This window comes from Marmota monax, unplaced genomic scaffold (assembly GCF_021218885.2).
Source record: "Marmota monax isolate L192 unplaced genomic scaffold, Marmota_monax_Labrador192_F-V1.1 WCK01_AAM20220418_F8-fsc00007, whole genome shotgun sequence".
In the NCBI taxonomy this organism is placed as follows: domain Eukaryota; kingdom Metazoa; phylum Chordata; class Mammalia; order Rodentia; family Sciuridae; genus Marmota; species Marmota monax.
Window position 1 is genome coordinate 8,601,692 of NW_026692781.1, and position 23,687 is coordinate 8,625,378.

Below are 23,687 nucleotides of genomic sequence, written 5' to 3' on the forward strand. Positions count from 1 at the left end.
CAGGTCACACTCCTGATTCCAAAAAACTCCAGTGGAGCTCCCACTCAGTGAAGCTGTGGTATAGAAATGTTTTCCTTAGCACTAGTAAATTGCCTGCTTTCTAGAGTTTCCTTGTTGGTGACCTTATTTTGCCATCCAGTTTTCATATTAATGCAGCATGGAAGGGGAGTGGGAGGGCTGTCCTAGCCTGAGCTGAAGCTGGGCTCCAGGCCATGATACAGTTTGTCTGGGCATGTCTAATGGGCTTGCCAGGAGTCTCTCTGCACAAGGGGTTGAGGAGGCTCACAGAAAATAACATCCTAAGGCAGTGGGTGTGGGGGACACATCACAGGTATCAGAATCACCAGGCAAACTTTTCAAAATATGGATTCCCTATACAAATGCATCCTTTAGGGGGCTGGGGTTGTAGCTCAGTTGGTAGAGTGCTTGCCTTGTATGCACAAGGCCCTGGGTTCAATCCCCAGCACCACCAAAAAAAATAAAATAAAATAAAAAAACAAATGCATCCTTTATTCTGGCTATGTATGTGTTTGTGTGTGTTTATGACGTGCACATAGCCAGGAGCACTGCTTTAGTACCAAAGTTTGCCCCTAGAATTATGCAGATCAGCCCACACCAGTGGTGCTAAAGGCTTCAGAGAAAACAATGTGGCTTCTGCTCTGACAGGGTGAACACCAATTGCTTCATTACTTCAGGGACTGCCTGCATCAGGAATTCTTAACCTAGAGCCCATGGACCCCTGGGAAAGCAGGAATAGGTGCAAGAGTCAACAAACTCCTGAAAACTGCCACAATTTACTAAGTGGATGTGATTATTTCTCTGAAAAATGGTTCTGTGAAAGTTTCATCAGATTCTCAAAAGAGGATGTGATCTTCAAAAGGTTAAGAGCTACTGCCCTGGCAACTGCCAAAAAAATACTGGGGTGAGCAGATTTTGTAAGATCTGAAAATACTACAAGGGAAATATTGGCCTTTTTTTTTTAAGTTAAATATGACTTATTTTTACCTCAAGGCATCAGTATCCTGGCAAAACACTGAGGATGTGAAAAATATGAAATCCCACCCATGTTTCGAGTCTACTTTAAATGCTTCCACCTCTTTCCCAGCAGAGACTTTCAGCTCCCTTGCCTGAGCCTCATGTACCTCTTTTGTAATGCCTAACTTTTTGCTGAGTATTTTAGATATGAATGGACACATCACATCTCTTCTATAAACTATGACCTTTGGGAGTAAGAATCATGCCTCGTCCATCATCTTCCTATCTTAGGATATCCCACACAGCACATTGACTTAGTTATCATTGGGTGAATGAACAAATCATAAATCCTTTATATCAGCCAGGCCTTTTGATTCTTTCAATTAAAAACAACTAACCCTATTTCCTTGTGCATTATGCATTTTAAATATATTCCTTATAACTTATATTGTCCTAGGCAATTGATTTGCCTATTTAGTTACCATCCAGTGTTTGCCTGTCTTATCTGTTTACTTGGTTGTGATCTGCCTGGAGGGCAAGGATTGCACATAAATCCAAACTATGTAAACTGACATACCTCTTGGGAAGAACACACAGAGATAGCCAACATGTCCAGTGTCCAGTATGTGTCTCACAGCACAGACACACCATGGGGACATGTTTCATGCAGATATAGACAGAACAGACGTTGCTAGAAATGGTGGTGGGTTGAGGAAGCAACTAGAGATACAGATACAGAAATCAAGCAGAAGATCCAAATCATCAGGTTATGGAATTGTATTCTGAAGAGGAGATAAGTCAGAGAGAAGCCTGAACCTGTCTGTGGAAGGATAAAGCAACAAGAAGTCAGCCCAGGCTCAGAGATGGGTGTGGCTTGACAACAGTTCAGAGCCTTGGAAAGGGCTCCATGCAGGCTATGCAAAAGCTGCCAGATTTTTTTGTTTTGTTTTTTAGTTTTTTTTTTTAAACCCTATTTGTTTTGTTCCATATTTGTGACAGGCTTTTCTTGTGTTCAGAAATCAATTATTATATGTAAAATGATGTTAATGAAATTGATTTATGTAGTCTGTTCTCAAAGTAGAACACAAGCAGAGTATTTGTAAACTGATCTGACCACATTCCTGATTATCAGAGAGAGGCTCCCATGGAGACTTGGCGACTTTCTCCTCTTTCTCTCCTTTTCTTTTCTGTTTAATACTGTATTTACTTGTTTACACATCCACCCACATGATAACACACTCTTAGTTCCATACAATCAAAGTCTCCAGCATTTGTGTGATCTTGCTGACCATTTCAGCTTAATGACTGAATTGTGTTACAGAATGATTATTCTGGGGGTGTTGATTAACTGATAATGGGAGAGTCACTAGTGTCAGACCAACCACTCCACAGGCAAGACTCAATCCTGGGAGCCTGACAGTTGAAGTTAATGCCAAGCCATTTGGTGATAGCTCCAGAAAGCAGCCCAAGACCCAAGTATAACATCAGGATGAATGTAATTCATAAATAAACTTCACATTGCTCATTTATCTTATAATAAGTTTAAGGTAGTCATTCATCATTCCACAAGCTCTTCCTGAGTGCCCGTCTGTGGGATCCATTATTTAACAGAACAAAAATCAACACCCTGGTTAAGTTTACATTCCAACAAAAAAACAGAAAAGAGTTCCATCTGGGTGACAATCCTTGTGATAGTTTTACATCTTCTCTAGGTCTGAATTCTTGGAGGTTATTATCATACTTGCCCATGGTATTTGCATCTTTAGGCCCCAAATGACTTGTTTTTTCGAGCCACCTCCCCCACCCCCATCTTTGGAGAATCTCTTCATTTCTGGGCCCCAGGTCCACTCAGGCCTCTCCCATGTGACATGGACTTACTAAAGAGGACACTTTGCTCAGGACCTCAGCCTGCACTTCCTAGGATTTTTCTGGCCTTTGGAAATCTCTGTCTACTGGGAAAGGCTCTGAGACAGAAGCTAGGAAAGTACTTTAGGGTCCAGTTAAATTCACTTAATTCCCAGATGAGACCAGAAAAGAAAAGGAATTTGTCAGTGTCACACAGGGGACCTCCTGGATGTGACCCTTGGCTCTTTCCTCCCAGCCTCCTGCCTTTCTATCATATTATACCCCCTACCACCACCACCACAAAAACAAATGATACAGCCTGTGGGACCCAAGGACCAAGAGAGTTAGAGGTGTATGTATGGGGGAGGGGGGCACCATTAGGAGGGATCTCACATCTGGGAAGAACAATAGACTGAATTTCCGGTTAGACCAGAAATCCACCCTAGGCTATATAGTTGAGCACCTTGGTATTACATCCTCCTTATCACCCCAAACAGGATTAAAGCAAGTTATGGTACTGGGTGAGGTGTCCTGAAAGCCACAGTAACCATGGGTCAGCCTACAGTTAAGTTAGAATTTTTAAAAATCTCTATTTCTGTAAGTGAATCCAATTTATACATTTTATCATTGTTTTCTCAGTTGACTGGGATGAGCCACCTTGAGAGGGTCCAGAGTTTGTCACAGCTGGGCTGGGCTAAACCAAGAGGAAAGAATTTTTCTAGATCTTATTCACTATTGGGACCAGGAAGGCTGGCCACCTGGGCAATAGTGCTGCTAAACATGGGACAGAGAGAACTGAAACCCTCACTTCCCATTTGAGATTTTTCTCCTAAGAAAGAACCCTAACAAAATTTAAAAATTTAATAAGAAACCACATGATTCAAGATACCTATACACAATTCATTAGCTTTTAATAGTCCTTACCAACTAATCAGTTAGCAGTTAAACAAGAGTAGGGTTTGGTGTTAGATTTAATTTCTTCACATACCAGTTTTATTAGTTGGGGCAAGATCTTTAACTTCTTTGAGACTTGCTCTCTGCACTCATAAAGTGGAGATAATAAACTGCCTGATCTCCCTCTCTAGGTTGTGAAAATTAAATGAACAAGCATTTTTACAGTTTATAAAAAGCTGTAAGGTACTGTAAAAAATTAAATATCATTATCAATTAGCATTCAACTTAAAAACTTTCTTAATAAAACTCAACCTTAAATTTAGTAACAATATGAACTTCTAACTCTGTTCTCGCCAGGGCTGGGGGCAGGTTACATGTTACTGATGTCAGTATTTTAGAATTCAAGGAAAACAGATTCTTGTAATTATAATCTTGAGGGGGGGCAAGTACTAGGGATTGAACTCAGGGGCACTCCACCACTGAGCCACATCCTCATCCCTATTTTGTATTTTATTTAGAGACAGGGTCTCACTGAGTTGCTTATCACCTCACTTTTGCTGAGGCTGGCTTTGAACTCAAGATCCTCCTGCCTCAGCCTCCCGAGATACTGGGATTACAGGCATGCGCCACCGCAGTGGGCTTGTAGTTATGATCATGTGAATGAAAATATTCTTTCTTTTTAAAAAATGTAGAATTTATTTTTCTTATCACAGAGAAAGCTACAAAATGAGCTACTGGGATGAGTTTTTTACACACTCACGAAGCAGATAAGGTATTATTTACTCAATTGAGTTCTGGAACAGAACTCTAATCTGAATTCTTTTCAGTATCAACTGCCCAACCTTCAAAGGGCTCACACTTTGATGACCAGGAAAATCTTATTTCTTCAGATTCTATATATTATGATTATGATTATTATTATTATTATTATTAGGTACTAGGGATTGAAACTCAGGGACACATTACCACTGTGCTTCATCTCCAGCCCTTTTTAATTTTTATTTTGAGACAGGGTCTCATTAAATTGGGAGTCTTGCTAAATTGCTAAGGCTGGCCTTGAACTTGTGATCCTCCTGCCTCAGGCTCCTTCATTGCTGGAATTACAGGATTTGCATAAGTGCACTCAGACTGTACTTTAATTTTCCACCATGGATACAGTACCTTTATTTTATTTGTTTATTTTTATGTGGTGACTGGGATCGAACCCAGTGCCTCATGCATGCTAGGCAAGCGCTGTACCACTGAGCCACAACCCCAACTAATTTTCCACCATGGAAACGTTCATTTCTTGATCCCAAATTGCATGAAAACCTTCTTTGCTGAGACAAGCAAAGATTTGCCACTTTCAGTTGCTTTGATCCAAAACCGTTTCTATAGATTTAGCTGCCTAGACAAGCTGACTGACAGACAGATATTTATTTATGTGCACAGGACCAAGGGATATCCTTAAGTGAAATAATTCTTAAATTCACATCTTCCAACCTCCAGGGCATAATTAGCATTATTTTATTTTATTTATAAAATTGCACCCTGTGCAACACCGCCCTTGGGTGTTAGTAGAGAAAATGAGCACATTATAACAAATAAAATATTACAGAACAACAACTAATAGCTCATGCTAATTAAAAGTGAAAACTCATAAAATAGTCCTATTGCCAAACCGCTGGGAAGCAGCAAAATTCTTTAACCACTGGAACACGTTAGAAAGAAGAGATTTTTCCTAGCAACTCAAAGAAACAGGCATTGTTAGGAGGAAGAAGGCCTGGAGAACAGCAAGCTTGCTTTTTTTTGTTGTTGTTGGTGCTGGGGATTGAACCCAGGAGCACTTAACCACTGAGCCACATCCCCAGCCCTTGTTATTTTTTATTTTGAGACCGAGTCTCGCTAAGTTGTTGAGGCTGGCCTCAAACTTATGATCCTCCTGCTTCACCCTCCAGAGCCGCTGGTAACAGCAAGCTTTAGTAGGAGGGAATTACTTCCCAGTCAGGTCCACAAAAGTTCCCTGAGTAAGGTAATGAGTCAGTACAGTCTTGATGACCACAGCTGAGCATGGTCGTCATATTTGATTCTTGAGCTGTATAGTCCAACTTGAAATTGCTAACTGAAATCCTTGTTTAACTCTCCTATGAGTCTTACTGATATTATCTTCCACATTTTCCCAAATGGGAAAAGCAACATATATAAGGCTTGTTTTTCAGTGCTGGGGATTGAACCCAGGGCCTAGTGCCTGCTAAGCAAGTATTCTACTACTAAGCTACACCCTGAGCCCCCATCCTTTTTTTTTTTTACTTCTTTATTATTTTAAAATCTAAATAGAACCTATCTAATCCATATATACAAATCATAAAACTAACTACAAATACATATTATAAACAAAAGCACACATACGTACAAATACACACACGATCTATACCTACACTGTGTGTATGAACTTACAGGCCCTACCACAGATCTGACAACACAGAGAAATTAAGCTACAATCCAAAATACAGAGCCAGTCCACTTGATTTCCTTAAAATAAGAGAGTACTCTAATTTTTCTTTAAGTCTCTACAAAGTTTTGCATTGCTATCAAAATATTTTTGGAAATTCTGTAATGTTTCTCCTTTTCCCTGAGCTTCTTATTTCTGGCAAGGACTAAACCCCAAAATATCTTTCCTCTGGGACACTGAAATAACAGTCCCAAAGCAGCTGCCAGAGCCATAGCTATTCAGAGATTGGGGACAAATTTCCAAGGAAGGCCACTTGTAATTTTAATTGAGTCAAAAGCCCAACCTTCTAAGATGTTCAAAGAACAGGTGTGGGGCGGGCTTTGGGCTTTTTTTTTTTTGCAATCTTTGTGGATCCTCTCGTTTTCATTTTCGTTTACAATTCTATCTGCTGTTTCACTTCCGTTTCTCCCCTCCCTTTGTCTCTGCTCCACCCCTCCTCTGGGTTTTAAGTGTGCAGAAAAGTCAACCAGCCCCCTCTCCCCAGGTCCCTGAATGCTGCCCTGCTGACTTGCCCCAAAGCTCCCTTCCTATAAGACTTAGGTTCTTGTTCCCCAGGACCACCTTCCCCAAGTTGAGAGCAAGTTACAGGGGGCATCTGGTAGAGGAAGAGAGCAGTCTCCACTGACAAGCACAGCTGCTTGCCTGGCCCAAACTGAGAAGCTTCTTGCAGATAAACAAGGCTCAGACCCAGGGGCCTTTTCTGTGCTTGTGCCCAAGCTACTCACCTAGAGGTCAGTGGTTCTCATCTCAGAGTCACCTGGGAATTGTTTTTTTTTTTTTTTTTAAAATACCTTTGTCAAAAAAGAACTGTTTTCAAACAAAAACAAAAAAACCTTTGTTCAGGACTGTTGAACTGAATCTCTGGGCCTTCGCCTGGGCGGTGCAATTTTTTTTTAACAGCTCCCAGATGATTCTATTGTGCAGCAGGGTTAAGAACCACGATGTAGATTCCGCTCATGGAAGTGATCCAACCCCAAGCTTACTCTCCCTTCCTTCCAAATACACCCCAGGAGATTCCTCTGCCTGTTCTCACACCAAAGATTTCTGGGAGCCAGGAAATAAAGTCAGGCAGCCTAGGGAACACTGTTAGGCTTAGAAAGGAAGAGGGTTGGAAAGGAAGGTGGTACCAGGATGGGCGGATGCTCTGCTCATGGCTCCCCCTCCCCTCTCTCTGGATGTGTGCTGCATGCAGCTGGTAGACAGAAGGCCGCCTCCTCTCCCAAGGGCCTGACCCTCCTAGGACTGGGGGGGATAAGATACTTTAAGTGTCCCCCATGCTGGGTTGCTTTCCTGCTGGGCTGGGAGAAGGGAAAACAAGAACTGGAGAACCCTGGAGGCTCAGGGACTACAATGTAGAGACTCAAGGGAGAACTCGATCCCCAGCCAGGGAAAGACAATTTAAAAATTAAGTCACATCTATGCTGAAAGGGGTAGGATACAATAACAAATATGATTTTACATGCAAGGGAGCTTGAGAGGCACACAGCTGCTGGCGCACATGATGCAGTCCATCCCTAGTCACAGGAAGGCCAGGGACTCTGCTGGAGGGTGTGTGTGGGGTGTGTGTGTATGTGTGTGTGTGTGTGTGTGTGTACGCACACACATGCTCCCCAAACCACTAGGGTCCTTTCAGATCCTCTGACTATTCAGCACACAATTAGGAAAGACTAAGCAAACCCCTCATTTGCAGCCCAGTGCTCAGAAGAACCCCTGCCTCCACCTTCCTGGGATATAGACACCCCCCAGGTTGCTTAGGCAACTGGTGGACCCCCTCTGACACTTCTAGGCCAGTGGCTCTGCTAGGAGGGGGCCTGCCTTGCTGCTGAGCTTTTGCTCAGAGCTTCTTGGCCATCTGCCTGCCTTCCTTTGGCACGTTTATGCTGCTGTTGCGCTCTTGGCTTATTCTATACAGAGGTCTCCCTGCCTCCACCCAGTTAGCAGTCTCTCTCCCCAGATGTCTGAGTTTATGTGGGAAAGCATGTTCTTACAGCCTATTAGAGTTTTTCAAAGTCAGGCTTTCCCCTGCAGCCTTGGGAGTCCGCCATGTCTAGGCAGTGTGTGAAAAGGCTTCAACAGGACAGTGTAACTGGTTTGCATTCTCTGGGTAGAGTAACTAAATGGTTCTGGGTTTCCCCTGGCACTGTTCTGGTTCATGAGTATCCAAAACTCAGCTTCTTGCCCTCAGAACAACCATCCACAGCAGGATGAATGCACTCTTGTGTGATATGGATGGGGGTTACATTTTCTTAAGCAATGGAAATCCTCCCCATTCACACAACCTTAGTGTCTCCAACTTAATGAAATTCCATTAGCTGGAATTTTGGATGTTTCTCCCTCCCCTTCTCCTCCTCTCCTTTCCTTTCCTCTTTCCTTCTTTCTCCCCTCCCCCCTCCTCCTCCCTTCTTCTCCTTTTCTCTCTCCCTCTCTCTCACTCTCTCTTTCCCCCAAAGAAATTCAAGCAAAGACCCCAATGGGAGAGAGTGATATCAGATAATGAATCTGATATGGGATAATGACTCCCACCCTGCAGCACCCAAACCGGTCTGGACCTGATGGTCACCTGCTCTCAAGCCAATAATGCAACTCCCTAGAAGCAAATGTGTGCACTTCCCAACTTTAAGAATAGCCTTGCAATCTATTGTATCTGCATTCTGATAGATACAATAGTCACACCAAGATACACGTTGAGTGTGGTACAGCTTTAAAACTTGTCAGAGTGATCACACGCTGTGGTTGGGAGTAAGAATACCCTAAAGGCAAATCCTCCCACTGGAGGAACAGGCAGGAAACACCCTGCCTGGAACAAATGCTCCTGCTGCAGGGGTTTCTAGTCATGCTCATTTTTAGAAACCAGAAAAACATGAAATGTAAAAAGGGCTCCAGTTCTAACCATCCCACCCAGGCCGGGGCCCCAGAAAACCAGGAAATGGGCCAGGAGGGTGAGCCAGGCTTCCAGCCCTGACCTGTCCAGTGAAAGTCAAGGACCCTTCTGCCCAGTTCTGGGTAGACTGAGGCAGTTCTGGGGCATGTGCATTCCTGAAGACCTTTTGTGCAGCACAGCACACCAGAGAAATCAGAGATGTATGCCAAGAGCCAATGTAATAATCATCATGATGATAATAATGGCCGCTAGGATTCTTATTTTACTTCTGCTATTTACAGACTTGTGACTTTGGCAAGTCATTTAACCCCTCTCTTTCTTTCTTCAGCTATAAAATGGTGATCATTGTGAACTCTGCCCTTGGCTCAGTCATGTCTAAGAACCAGATGAGAACCTACAAAAAGGGGGTGTTTTTTTGAAAATATAAAGTTGAGCTGCAGTCTAATTAGACTCTCCATTCTTTTTAAAATTTTTTTTGTTACTGAGGATTGAATTCAGGGGCACTTGACCACTGAGCCACATCCCCAATCTTATTTTGTATTTTATTTAGAAACAAGGTTTCACTGAGTTGCTTAGCACCTCACTTTTGCTGAGGCTGGCTTTGAACTCATGATCCTCCTGCCTCAGCCTCCCATGCCACTGGGTTTACTAACATATGCCACCACACCTGGCCTAGAGTCTTCATTCTTATTGAGACTACCTAACACCAAATAAGTATTCCAAAACAGATACCACACTTAAATATTATAACTAGTAGAGAGTATCTTAATTATCTATTAATGATTAAATATGCAAGATTTGATGAATTTATCTGCCAAATCATATTTGTCATGTAATATTCCAAATTGCTACTGGGGATATATAAATAGCCTCATTATATAAAACCAGTTATCATGGCATTTGCTAAAGTGCACTTCTACCTAGCGATGTGGTAGATTTAAAGCGTCCCTAGGGGGTGCTCTGCACAACTCTGAGTGGGTGGTACAAGTCTTTAAGTAGAATACATAAAAATTATGTCTATTCTCACTGAACGCAGCTATCTCTATGATTTGTGAGTAGGCTGCTCAATGAGTTCAGAAAAACATTTCCCTCCAGCTCCAGCTGGCAGGATGTCAAGACTGAAAAACACTTTTCCTGGTTCTCCTCCTTGCCCCAATTGGGATGGATGACCCTAATTCTCACCACCCCATTTCCTTAAGCCATTAGCAGTGATTGAATCTCTGCCCATCCCAATGAGCCTCACAGACCATTTTAATGCACAGCAGCACCCGTAATAGAGAGAACTATGTTGTGAAACTTCAAATTTACTTTTAATTCCATCTTTGACAGACCAAATTGAAGCCATGGGTTATGTTTTGCCATGGCCACTTAACACTAGCTGGAAATTCAGGCACCCTCCAGTTTGTAAAAGTTTCCCTATCCCATTAGCCTCGGATCAGAGAGAGGCAGCTCCATTTCAATCCTGATGGCTTTCAGCCCACAGAAATGGTTTCTTGTTACTAGGAGAGGGTATAGACAGGACAGGCAGAAGCTAGCATCCCTGAGGAACTGGGGATCCAACAGGAGAGAGATGAGATGGCCAAGCCTCCTCTTACTGTGCCTGTATTCACCATACTTTTTTTGGGGGGGAGGAGGGTACCAGGGATTGAACCTAGGGACACTTTACCACTGAGCTACATCCCTAGCCCTTTTTAAATTTTTTATTTAGACAAGGTCTCACTGAGTTGCTGAGGATGGCTTTGAACTCGCAATCTTCCTGCCTCAGCGTCAAGAGCCACTGGGATTACAGGTGTGCGCCACCAAGCTTGCCATCATGCATTTGTTAAGGACAGCTGATCGAAGAGGGCATTTTATGACACATAAAAACCTTATGCAGCATTATGTCATGTACAGGAAAGTGGGTGGAACTTGAGATCATTATGGTAAATGAAAAAGCCAAACTCAGAAGGTCAAGGGTCACATGTTTTCTCTCATATATGGAAGCTAGAGAGGAAAAAGAAAAAGAGAGGTGGGGTATGGCTCATAAAAATGAAAGGAAGATCAGTAGAGTAGAGAAAGGAACCCGGGATGGGAGAGGGGAGAGGAAGGGGAAAAACTGGGGAATGATATTTGCCAAATTATATTGTTATATTGCATGCAAATACATAGTAACAAACCCCACTATTATGGATAACTCCAATGCACCAATAAAAAACACAGAAAAAATAAAAATAAAAAAATATTACAAGTGGCCTGGGGTTGTAGCTCAGTGGCAGAGCATTTGCCTTGCAAGTGTGAGGCACTGGGTTTGATCCTCAGCACCCCATAAAAATAAATAAATAAAAATAAAGATATTAGGGCTGGGGATGTGGCTCAAGCGGTAGCGCGCTCGCCTGGCATGCATGCTGCCCGGGTTCCATCCTCAGCACCACATACAAACAAAGATGTTGTGTCTGCCGAAAACTAAAAAATAATATTAAAATTCTCTCTCTCTTTAAAAAAATAAAAAAATAAAGATATTATAAAAAATATTACAAGCAATAGTCACTCATTCTTTTTTTTTTTTTAAAGATAGAGTGAGGGGGGGAGAGAGAGAGAGAGAGAATTTTTAATATTTATTTTTTAGTTTTCGGCGGACACAACATCTTTGTTTTGTATGTGGTGCTGAGGATCGAACCCGGGCCGCACGCATGCCAGGAGAGCGCGCTACCGCTTAAGCCACATCCCCAGCCCCAGTCACTCATTCTTAAATGACTGGGCATCATTATACTTATATATAAATAAATTTACTTATTTATACTTACCATTTATTGTGCTGCATGTTTTCAGACAAAGGAAAGACAACATCACTATTAACTATTATCTCTGTTCTCACAACAAACCCATGTGGTACCTATGCTTCCCATTTTATAGACAAGGAAGCATAGGAAGATTGGGTAACCTGCTCAGTATCTTAGGGTATTATTTATTTATTTATTTAAAATATTTTTAGCTGTATGTGGACATAGTACCTTTGTTTATTTAGTTTTCTGTGATGCTGGAGATTGAACCCAGTGCCTCACACAGTGCCTCATACGTTCTAGGCAAGCGCTCTGCCACTGAGCTACAGCCCCAACCCCCCATCGTGGGTTTAGTGGCAGAGCAAAGTTCCACCCCAGATTTACCCAATTCCTAACTGTTTGCTCCTAACCATTACCCTCATCTGCTTCTCAGAGTCTGTAAACCTTTGAGAAAGGGGGTGCTGAATTGGTTTATTCCTATTGCCTTGGATTGAGGAAGAAAGGGGAGGATGTCATTCACATTGCCAAACTCATATCCCCAGGGGCCAAAACACTGCCTAAAAGCTCAGTATCTTTTCAATGAGTGAAAAGATAGATGGATGGATAATAAACAGCTTAAATGGAGGCATAGGATGAGTATCCAAATGAGCACCCTGGACCATCCAGCCAGCAGCACAACACTCATTCTGGTCAAGTAGGAGCCAAGGTCTTCTAAACCAGAGGAAATCATTTGATGGAGGTCTTAAAATTCTAGGGTGAGGAGTTTGAATTCAGTTTTATAAACTATTGTAAAGCTGATTCTTAAAGAAGGGTCTGATAAGACAAAAAGCTATGATTGAGAGACATGAATCTGTTTTTGATGTGTAGGAGGGGCTACTGGTGGAAGGACCAGAGAATGAGAAGAGGGTTCTGCAGAGATCAGATGAAAACCCAGAGAAACTTGCTAGGGAGGGCCTGGTGGCTCTGACTGGGAAGCTAGCTCCAGCATAGACTTGGGCCTTGGTTAAGAGACCAGAGAGTTGGGCATCCTCTCAGGACTGAACCACACACAGCAAGCAGAGGACAGCAGGTTCCTCTGTCATCCTCTCAAGACTGCTCAAATATGGAAATGCTTTGAAAACATTCAACTCAGTTTCACTGCACAAATAATCTCTAAAAATCTTTGGTCATCTGGCCAAAGGGACTGGCTACTGGTCTGAGCAAGTAGCTGCAAGTGCTTTTAATGATATTCATTGACCTGAGAGGGTGGAAAAATAGGCCTGAAACTCAGAGCAGATCTTTGTCAGACATAAGTGGGTCCTCTTTTCACTAACAGTCATGATCCAGCAGGTAGCCATCACTAACTTTCCCAGTCAGATGGCAAACTTGGTGAGAACAATAGCAGGGCCTTTTCCTTTTTGGGGTATCCCACCGAGGGTTCAGTACCAAGTACACGGACATGAATGCATCATAAATATACATTGACTTGACCTAGAAACCCAGAGAGCTTTCACATTATGACCTGTACAAAGTTGGCACTTGGAACTCCAAACATTTCTGACTCAAAATTAGTACTGTGACAATACTTTGATTATTTACATCGGGGGAGGGCTGCTTTTAAGAAATGTACCTTAGGGTTCTTATAGCTTGGTGTTATTCTATGAACAGAAAAGGATTTGAAAGTGCAGACACATGGCGTCCACCTACAACTAAAAAAAAAGTGCAGACACATAGACATCTAGTCCATTCGACAAGTATGTACTATGTGCCTACTATGAACCAGACCATGTTCTTGGCACTAAAAATTGCAACACAACAATCTTGCCCCCCTGGGGGCTTCCTTCTAGAAGAAGAAGACAGATAATAAACATAATAATAAGTAAGCTAGTAGGTCTTGAAGTGGTATGTGCTGTTGAAAAAGCGATCAAGTGTGGGAAGGGCAGTATCACAATTTTAAATAAGGTAGTCAAAATAGACCTGTTGAGATGGTGACACTAATCAGAGAGCTCAAGGAGATAATCTTCTGTGCTGCCCCTTAGTTGTAGTTCTTACATTTAAAGTCTTTCTTGGGGGGATAAGAAGGGAAGCACAATATAATAGACACTAGTATGGCCCTATGTATAAACGTGGCTGTATAACCAATGTGATCCTGCAATCTGTACACGTGGAAAAATAAGAGTATGTACCCCATTTGAATCACATATAAGATATGTCAAGGTCATTGTAATGTTTTGAGCAACTAATAAAAAAGAATTTTTTTAAAAAAGAAATATATCTATAAAAATAAAAAAATAAAGTCTTTCTTAAAACATAAAACTTAAGGTAAAAATAATTCATCACCTTATACTTGGTATAAATAGAAATGGGAATGTGCTGTCTCATCACAAAACTAGTCAGACAGATTGTATACATTTGAATTTCACTTTGTTTTTAACAACAAAAGCAATTATAAAACAATTTCTTTCCAATGAAAAATGTGTTAAAACAACAATAACATCCTTTTTTGTATAACAAAAATCGCTCCTTAAAGCTCTTGTGGGAGTTACTTTCCCAGGTACCATTCTTTCTCTGAAAACTACAATAACCAGTGCTGTCTTATCAAGATTAAAAACAGAAACCAAACATTCATAGTGAATTATTAACAGCCAAAAGCAAGTCTTGGCATTAATTCAGTAGGGAATAGAAGGGAAGGGCTGGGGGCGTAGCTTAATGGTAGAGCACTTGCTTAGCATTGCACCTCCTACAGGAGGAGGTTTGATATGCACATGAAAACTTTTTTTAAAAGCTAATTTTTTAAAATTAAAAAAATTGTCAGGCACAGTGGCGCACACCTGTAATTCCAGCAGCAGGGAGGCGGAGGCAGGAGGATCATGAGTCCAAAGCCAGCCTTAGCAACTTAGTGAGGTTCTAAACAACTTATTGAGACCCTATCAAAATAAAAAAATAAAAAGATCTGGGATGTGCTTAGTGGTAAAGCATCCTGGGTTAAAACCCCAGTACCAAAATAATAATAATAACAATAACAATAATAATTAGTATATGAATGAGTTATGAAAACTCCCTTTGCCAGTAAAACAACCAGCTGTTCCATGCTACCCATTGGCTTTTATTTTCCGCCTGGTACTGTATTTATGGCTTTTATCTGGAAAAAAAGAGAGGGAATTATGAGTTGAACAAATCTGATATCTAACCAATGATAGCAATTCAAGTTTAAGTGCATATTGTGAAAATTATAAATCTCTGTTCCAAATTCCAAGCTATTATACTTATTTTCAAAACTTTCAAATCCCAAATGTCTCTGAAATGTAGAAAATTATCTTACTGGTCAGTGGGTCAGGGGTTTGATCTTAAACAGAACCAGTTTAGAGAAAGTTCCCATGGGGAGCTTTCGAGATTCCTAAAATATAGCACGTGTCTGAGAAGTTAGAAAGTCCACAACACATTTCTGTTACATAGATGATAACTGGTTTTGTGAGTGGTGTTCATTGCTACTAAGGGGCTCTGCTCAAAGTTGTATCCCCAGCACCCCCTTCACAAGCCTGTCTCCCCTGCATTTCCCAGGCTCCTCATAAATCTTCTCTTCAAACTTTGTCCAACAGAGCTCTGGCCTTTCCCAACCATGAGCTGCAGACACCAGAAAGTGTGGCTCACACACTTGAAAACTCATGTGAAAGGAACACAACTTCTGCTTTTAGGTTATTTTCTAACCGTTGCCTTATTTCCTTTTCTCCTATTAAGTAATTCTATTTGCACAGAAAAACATAAGCAAGCGATTTTTAAAACCAAATCACAGAAACAAGGATGATAAATTAAACTGCCAAACTTTGAGATAACCTACTGGCAATGTGTTGTGAGTCCCTTTGGAAGAAATGAAACCAAACTGTCTTTACAAAGAAAAAGAAGCATGATTCAATCGTGATCTAGCTAACAAGAAAACACTTCCTATTTCAAGCAAAAATACAACTGTGCACATCAGGCATTGCACACTCCTAATTATTTTTTCCCATCTTTTGTCTGATGCTCAATCCCAAGGTTTGATCTAGAATCAACATATCCTGTTAAAACACAGAAAGAAAATGGAAGCTTTCTTCCACAGAAAGATTCAACATATAAACATTTTCTCTTTGACCTATTCACTCTCAGGCTTCATTCATGACTTTCTACATCTACAATATCTCACTAGAGCCTCAACCATCCCCTCTTACTGTGAAGATGAATTAACTGTTACAAGATGAAGTGATTTGCCCTGTTCCAAGGGCAGGCCTCCAGACTAGAACTAGAATTCAGGCCCCCCTGACTCCAAGCTACAGCTCTTTGCCCACATTACACAAGTAATTAATGAAAGGTGAATTGATCGCCCCTCTTTTTTCAGTTTCCAACAACACCTGGCTTCCCCAACTTCTCTCACTCAACATACCTAGCATTTAACTCACCTGTGTAACCTGGGCAGGTGACTTACTGCTACAACAAGTATTGTCCAGGGTCTCTTCTCTGTCATCGTGTCTGCTTCCATGCAGGGCTGACATTAAAGACATTTGATTGCTTTGGTCTAAGCACTGACCAATCAGAACTGGATTACTGCAGATTCGAGGACCTGGAGGCTCCTTCCCCAGAAACATGGCCCCTCAGCTCCAGATGAGTGGGGAGGACAGAGGCATCCCAGGGAAGCTCTGCTTAGAGGCAGCTTATGGAGGGAAGCCTGTGAAAGGTCCAGTCTTCTGTGTGTATCACGTGTACAACACCTCTGATTTACTATTCACTCCACAAACTAAGTACCTCCAATATATGGAACCTTATGGGAAAAACAAAATTAATCATATTTTAAAAAAAATATTTATTTTTTAGTTATAGGTGGACACAATATCTTTGCTCTATTTTTATGTGGTGCTGAGGATCGAACCCAGTGCCTCACACGTGCAAGGCAAGCGCTCTCCCTCTGAGCCACAATCCCATCCCCAAATTAATCAGATTTGTCCTTATGTCTCAACAATTTTCTTTTTTAATTTTTTTTTTTTTTTGTAGTTGTAGATGGACAGAATACCTTTATTTTATTTGTTATGTGGTGCTGAGGCTTGAACCTGGTGCCTCACGCTTGCTAGGCAAGCACTCTGCCACTGAGCTACAATCCCAGCCCTTTCAACAATTTTCTGGTAGAATCAATAAGAAATGTACATCAATAGCTCTAATAGAAACCAGGAAGTTGTGTTTCAAGATGAGTTCAGGAAAATGGGTATGGCTTTTGGAAAAAAAAAAAAAAGTGCCATCCTTTCTGATAAAAGGATTGTAAATCCTATTGTATTCTATGGTAAATCCTAGAAGCTTCCAGGAGAGCTCTCTACAGCTGGCTATTGAAGGGGTGTGGGTGCCTAAGATTTGGTGAGGAACCTCTGACAGGAACCGTCAGTGAGATGCAGAGGTAGGGAATGCTAGCTAGCCTCAGGGGTGGCCTGAAGGGCGTTTGAGGTCCCTGGGGCGCATGCGCAGGCAAGGCACCTGGTGTGTGTGTGTGGGGGGGGGGGTCAACAGGTAAAGGAGGGGTTGGCGATCATCGCTGTTTAAGACCTGCTCGTGGGGACCCTCTCATTTCTAAGAAAGTCCAGGCACCCTCTTTCCCAGTTCTAACCTTCCTAAAGAGCACGAAGGCATTTACCAAGAATGGCATGCCCTTTCTGGGATCTGAGGGGCGGGGGAGGAATTGGCGATAGAATACCCGCAGGCCCCGGCCCCCGGGATCTCTGCCTGGGCGCGGCAGGGGTTCTCTCAGCTGCTGGGAGGCAGCCCAGGCCCAGCCTGGCTTTAGTCCAATCTGGCTCCCGAGCGAGGAGGGAGTACCAGGCAATGGGCTGTGGGTGCTCCCCGCTTCCCAGTGCGGACTCCGTTGAGTCTGGAAGTGGGAAAGATCTGAGAGCAAGAGTGAGGCTTACTCAGTGGGAGACAAAATTGGGAGTTTAAAAGTTGCTTTTACTGTTCCCAGTAGTACATAAGTTTAAGTTCAAGGATGGAAACTAGCAACATAGAAAGACGTGGGCTGTGGAGTTCCTCTGACCTGAGTCAAGTCTCTTCCTTTAAGAAGAAAGCACTTTACCTAAATAGGAATGATAAAATCCTATTTTAGGAATTCCTATTTTAGGTAATTCCTATTTTAGGGATTTAGGTAAATTCCTATTTACCTAAAGTGATTTCACTGGTAATGAGGATTTGTGGATTCAATATGAAATCTAGGAAAAGGGAAGTTAGTGAGTTTGTGTCCAGTGCTTCTCTACCTAGCTCAGTTCTCCATGACAGGTAGAGACTTAAACAGAAATATTTGTGCAGCAAATGCAGACAGGATAACTACTCTTAGGTAATACATATTCCCTGAGAACAGCCACCTCCCTCCGTTCTTTTTCTACACTCACCAATCTGCCTTCTAATCTGCAAACCAGTTTCCTGAGTGAACTTGCTTTAGAGCATCCTGTGTACATAAGAGCCCCAGTTTTCAAACAAAGCCCTCCTCCTATTACATTGTTTTTCAGATAGGAGTCTTAAATCATATTCTCCGAAGTCCATGAATTTTTTCTTTAGGAGAAATTTTGATTTTTTTGTTTGTTTTCACTTTAAAGATAATTTAAAATTTTTAACATGAGCATCACCTGCCTCGACTCTTTTTTACAGAGTACAGTTATGTAGTATCAATGGCCAGACTGGATTTGTATTTATGACTGTTTTGGTCAAGAGATCGCCTCATAATGCAAGGTTGAATGAAATTGTCTCAAACTGGGATATATTCAAGAGTCTAAGCCAGGTGCAGTGCTACACACCTGTAATCCCAATGACTTGGAAGGTTGAGGCAGGAGGATCTCGAGTTCAAAGCCAGCCTCAGCAACTTAGTGAGACCCTAAGCAATTTAGCAAGACCCTTTCTCCAAAAAAATAAATAAATAAATAAAAAGGGCTGGGGTGCAGCTCCATGATTAAGCCCCCTGGGTTCATTTAATCCCCAATACTTCCCCCCCCCCAAAAAAAGAGTCTACAGGTTCTCAAGTGTGAGAAACACCTTCAATTATAAATAATCTGACAAGCTGTTTTACATATCCGTCTCTTACAGGTTTGACCAGGATGAACTGATCTTTCTTGGCTTGATCACCTTGAATGAACGGACCCAGAATTTATTGGATCCATAAAGCTAAGGTTCAGAACTCTTTTATCTATACCAATATATTACCAATCAGTAAAGCAGCCAGCCAGATGGTCTCCTCCTGAAATGCTCTACTTGCTTCTATATGACAGGTGTATTATAATTAGTTCACCAGACATACTAATTTTATAGAGACTTTCTGATCCAGGGTAAGTCCCTTAATATCTGCTCTCTACTTTGCAGAACACAGGCAGTAAACTACCTATTAAGTGGCGGATGTTGTACTAGTAATTGCAGGCTTTCTGCCACACTGAGTAGGTCTGGCCCTGCTTTTGACAGTGCTGTAAGGAGTTCACAATTTACAAGATCAATTCAATGAGATCGGAGAGGCATGAAAAAGGATGTTTTGGGACAACTGTCCCTGAAGTCTGAAGACCAGCTTTGGTGAAACTGTGAATAATTTTTTTCAGGTATATCTGGAACAACTGGACATCCACAGACACAGATCTGTGTCTAGATTTTTTTTTTTTTTTTGCAGGTGGATGTCCAGTTGTTCCAGATACACCTGAAATTAAATTAATATGGATGTCCAGTTGTTCCAGATACACCCCAAATTAACTCAATATGGACCACAGACATAAATGTAAAACTATAAAACTTCTGGAAGGAGAAAACCTGGATGGGCTTTGGGTTAGTGATTTTTTTTTTTAAGATATAATACCATAGGCATGTTCCATGATTGAAAGAATTGATAAATTGTATTTCACTAAAATTTAAAATGTCTGCTCTGCAAAAGACTGTCCAGAGAATGAGAAAATAAGCCACAGATTGGGAAGAAATATTTGCAAAAGACACATCTAATAAAGGACTGTTATCCAAAATATACAAAGAACTCTTGAAGCTTAACAATAAGAAAACAAACAACCCCATCTAAAAATGAGCCAAAGACCTTGACATCCACCAAAGAAAATATGCAGATAGAAAATAAACGTACGAAAAGGTGTTTCACATATGTCATAAGGGAAATGCAAATTCAAATAGAGATAGGACTACACATCTATTTAAATGGCCCAATCCAAAGCACTAATACATTAAATGCCGGTGAAGATATGGAGTAATAAGGACTCTCATTCATTGCTGGTTGGAATGCAAAATGGTACAGCCAGTTTGAAAAACAGTTGGGCAATGTCTTACAAAACTAAATATATTTTTGCCACACAATCCAGCAATTGTGCACCTTGGAATTTACCCAAAGGACTTGAAAACTTATGTCCACACAAAAATCTGCACACAGATGTTTATAACAGCCTTATTTATAATGGCCCAAAACTTGAAAGCAAACAAGATGTCCTTCAGTAGGCAACAGAATACACTATGATACATTCATATAATGGAATATTATTCAGTAGTAAAAATAAATGAGCTATGAAACCATAAAAAGGCATGGAGGAAATGTAAATGTGTATTACTAAATGAAAGGAGACAATCCAAAAGGCTATATCTTGTACAATTCCAACTCCATGACAGTCTTAAAAAGGCAAAACTATGGAGACAGTAAAAGGATCAGTGGTTGCCAGTGGTTGGATGGAAGAAGGAATGAATATGTGGAGTCCAGAGGATTTTTAGGTCAGTGACAATACTCTGTATGCTACTCTATTAATGGATATATGTCATGATATTTTTATATTTGTCCAAACCCTTAACATGTACAACACCAAGAGTAAACTCTAAAGTCAACTATGGACTTTGGGTGACAATGATATGTCAGTGCGGTTCCATCAATTGTAACAAAGATGCCACTCTGGTGAGTATGTTTGTTTGTTTTTAACTAGGGATTGAACCTAGTGCTCACCCACTGAGCCACATCCCCAGCCATTTTTAATTTTTTATTTTGAGACAGGGTATCGCTAAGCTGCTGAGGCTTGCTTTGAACTTTCCATTTTCCTGTTTCAGCCTCCCGAGTTGCTGGGAGTCTAGGTGTGTGCTACAACATCTGGCTGGAGAAGGATTTTGATAGTGGAGGAGGCTATACATGGGAAATCTTTGTATTTTCCTCTTAATTCTGCTGTGAACCTAAAACTGCTCTAATGAAGATTTAAGTAAGTTTCTTTAGGCAAAGAGTGCATCTGAGAGACTTCTCGAAGAATCTGAATCACAGAAGAAGTAAGCATGGTTTAGAATGCAAGTAATAGACAACAAATAACAAAGGAGACTCATTGATTCATGCAACTGAAAGTGCAGAGGTCAGTCAGACCTCAGGTATTGATCCAGGGGCCCAGCAGTCTTTCGGATTGGTTTTTAGTCTGCCACTCTGCCCTGCCAAACACAGCTTTGGCTCCCTTCTCAGGCTAGATCTCCTCATGGGCATAGCATGGTTGCCAGAATCTGGCAAATCACATGCTTCCTCATATGCAATGTTTCTGCTCGGCATTCCAAGAAAGAATGCCAAGATTTACCCTGAGTAAAGTCCTTCTTGATATCTTCTCCTGCTTTCCACATCCAATCTGTTAGAAAATTGGTTCTACTTTTAAAATATATCCAGGTTTCAGCCACCTCTCACCATCTTCACTGTTACCCACCCATTGCCAGCCATCAACACATTTCACTTGGCTGACTGGGGTCACCTCCTGGCCAATCCCCTGATTCCACTCCTGTTCCCCCTGGAGCAGCCTGAGGGACACTATAAAAACACAAGTCCGATCATACCACTGTGCAAAACCCTCCAATGCTCTGCTCCACATCTCAGAGTAAAAGCCAATGACCTTGCAGTGCCCTTGCAAGGCAGGATCTGGTTCCCTTATGACCTTTTTAACTTTACTTCTGCCCCTCTCTTTCTCTCTCCTTTCCATTAGCCACACCAGCTTCCAAATTGTTCCTGGAAACATACTATGTGCATTTAGCTGCTGACTCTGCTCAAGGCACTTTTCTAGACACTTTTGAATCACTGTCAAACGTGGAACACCCCATTTAAAACTGCAATGCCTGCGGACACTCTGCACTCACAAACACCATGACTTATTTCTTCTCCACAGTTCCACTTGCTAGGTGCATTGACTTATCGTCTCCCCCACTAGGATGCAAGGGGTTTTTGTCTGTTTTACTAACATATTCCCAGACCCCAGAACAGTACTACGGTCTTTTGTTCATAGCAGGAGCTCAAAAAATGATGCTGAATGAATGAGTCTGACTCAAGACACCCACGCTACTTCTAATGTCTTAGGAAAATGACCCTAAGTCCTAAAGACTGGCAATAATCACCAAAGTAAGATCAAGCTCAGGTCTTCCAGAGTTTGGAACCTAGATTATGCTTTAAGAAAGAAACTGTTAAGAATTAACAGAAATCAGGACTGGGGATATAGCTCAGTTGGTAGAGTGCTTGTTTCTCATGCACAGGCCCTGATTTCAATACCCAGCACAAAAAAAAAAAAAAAAAAAAAAAAAAAAAAATTAACACAAATCAGCCAGGCATGGTTGCACACACCTGTAATCCAGAAGTTCAGGAGACTGAAGCAGGAAGATCCAAGTTCAAGGCCAGCCTTAGCAATTTATTGAGGCCCTAAACAACTTAATAAGACCCTGTCTCAAAACATAAAAAGGGCTGGGGGGTGTAGTTTAGCAGTAAAGTGCCCCTGGTTAAATTCCTAGTACCAAAACAAACAAAGACTCAACAAAAATCAATGAGGTCAACAGAGCCCGGTGCCTGTTTAACCTGATTATTTTGGGGTACCACCACATACCTACCAATCCAAATCTCCGGGAGTAAGGGTCATCAATCTGCTTTTCTTTTCTTTCTTTCTTTCCTTTTTTTTTTTTTTTAAAGCAACAGACCCAGGTGATTTTTCTAATCACAAAACAGAATATTCCAGGGACAGTGTGTAAATGCTTGGCAGGAACAACACAGATATACTGTGAGATGTAACTGTGGTGTGACTAAAAGAACTGAGGTATGATAAATGGTATTGACACATCAGGAAAAAAAAATGTATTTTTGAATTTAGGAAAAAGAAACCCAAAGACTAAATTTTTTTTTTAAAAAAGATACATGAATTCTACTGAAAATTTTACATTAATAAAGTTGATCCAATACAATTTTTAAAGTAACAAGATTAGACAAAATTAGAAGAACATGGTTGGATAGAAAAAGCAAACATTCAACTTCAGAGGGACACAGTCTCAGCTGTTTTCCTCCCACTCATTCAGCACCTGTGTGTGGCGCTCTCCCATTCAATGCTTGGCAAATGCTGTTGAATTAATGAATGAAATCTAAAGGGTCTAGCCAAGGTGCTCTCAGGACATTCTTATTGGGCATTTGTCTTCCATACACATCTGTTGGTTTTCCAGTACTGGCCAAGAGACAAATACTTAGATATAAAGATTACAAATAATTTCATCACTAAACAGGTTATGAGGTAATTTGTTAAGCTCCATAATGCAAAACAGCCTGTAAAACCATCTGTATTAGTTTTCCAAGACTGCTGTAACAAAATATCCTAAACTGGATGGCTTGGAGATTTTACTCCCCCAGTCTGGAGGCTATTAGTCTGAGGGTATGTCAGCAGGGCTGTCCCTCTGAGGGCTGTGAGGGAAAATTCGTTCCACGCCTCTCCCCTAGGCTCTGAGGGTTGGCTGCCATCTTTGGCATTCCTTGGTTTATAGTATAGAAGCATCTCGCTGATCTCTGCCTTCATCTTCCCATGGTGTTCCCCTTCCGTGTGTATCTGTGTTGTTTTCCCCTTTTTATAAGGAT

At 41.4% G+C, this 23,687-nt stretch overlaps 1 non-coding gene across 1 annotated transcript; it reads left to right on the forward strand.

Moving 5' to 3' along the window:
- The first annotated feature begins 399 nt into the window (after positions 1-399).
- On the forward strand, positions 400-472 carry Trnat-ugu (transfer RNA threonine (anticodon UGU)). Its single transcript has one exon. It is a non-coding gene; the product is annotated as a tRNA-Thr (tRNA).
- The last annotated feature ends 23,215 nt before the right edge of the window (positions 473-23,687 follow it).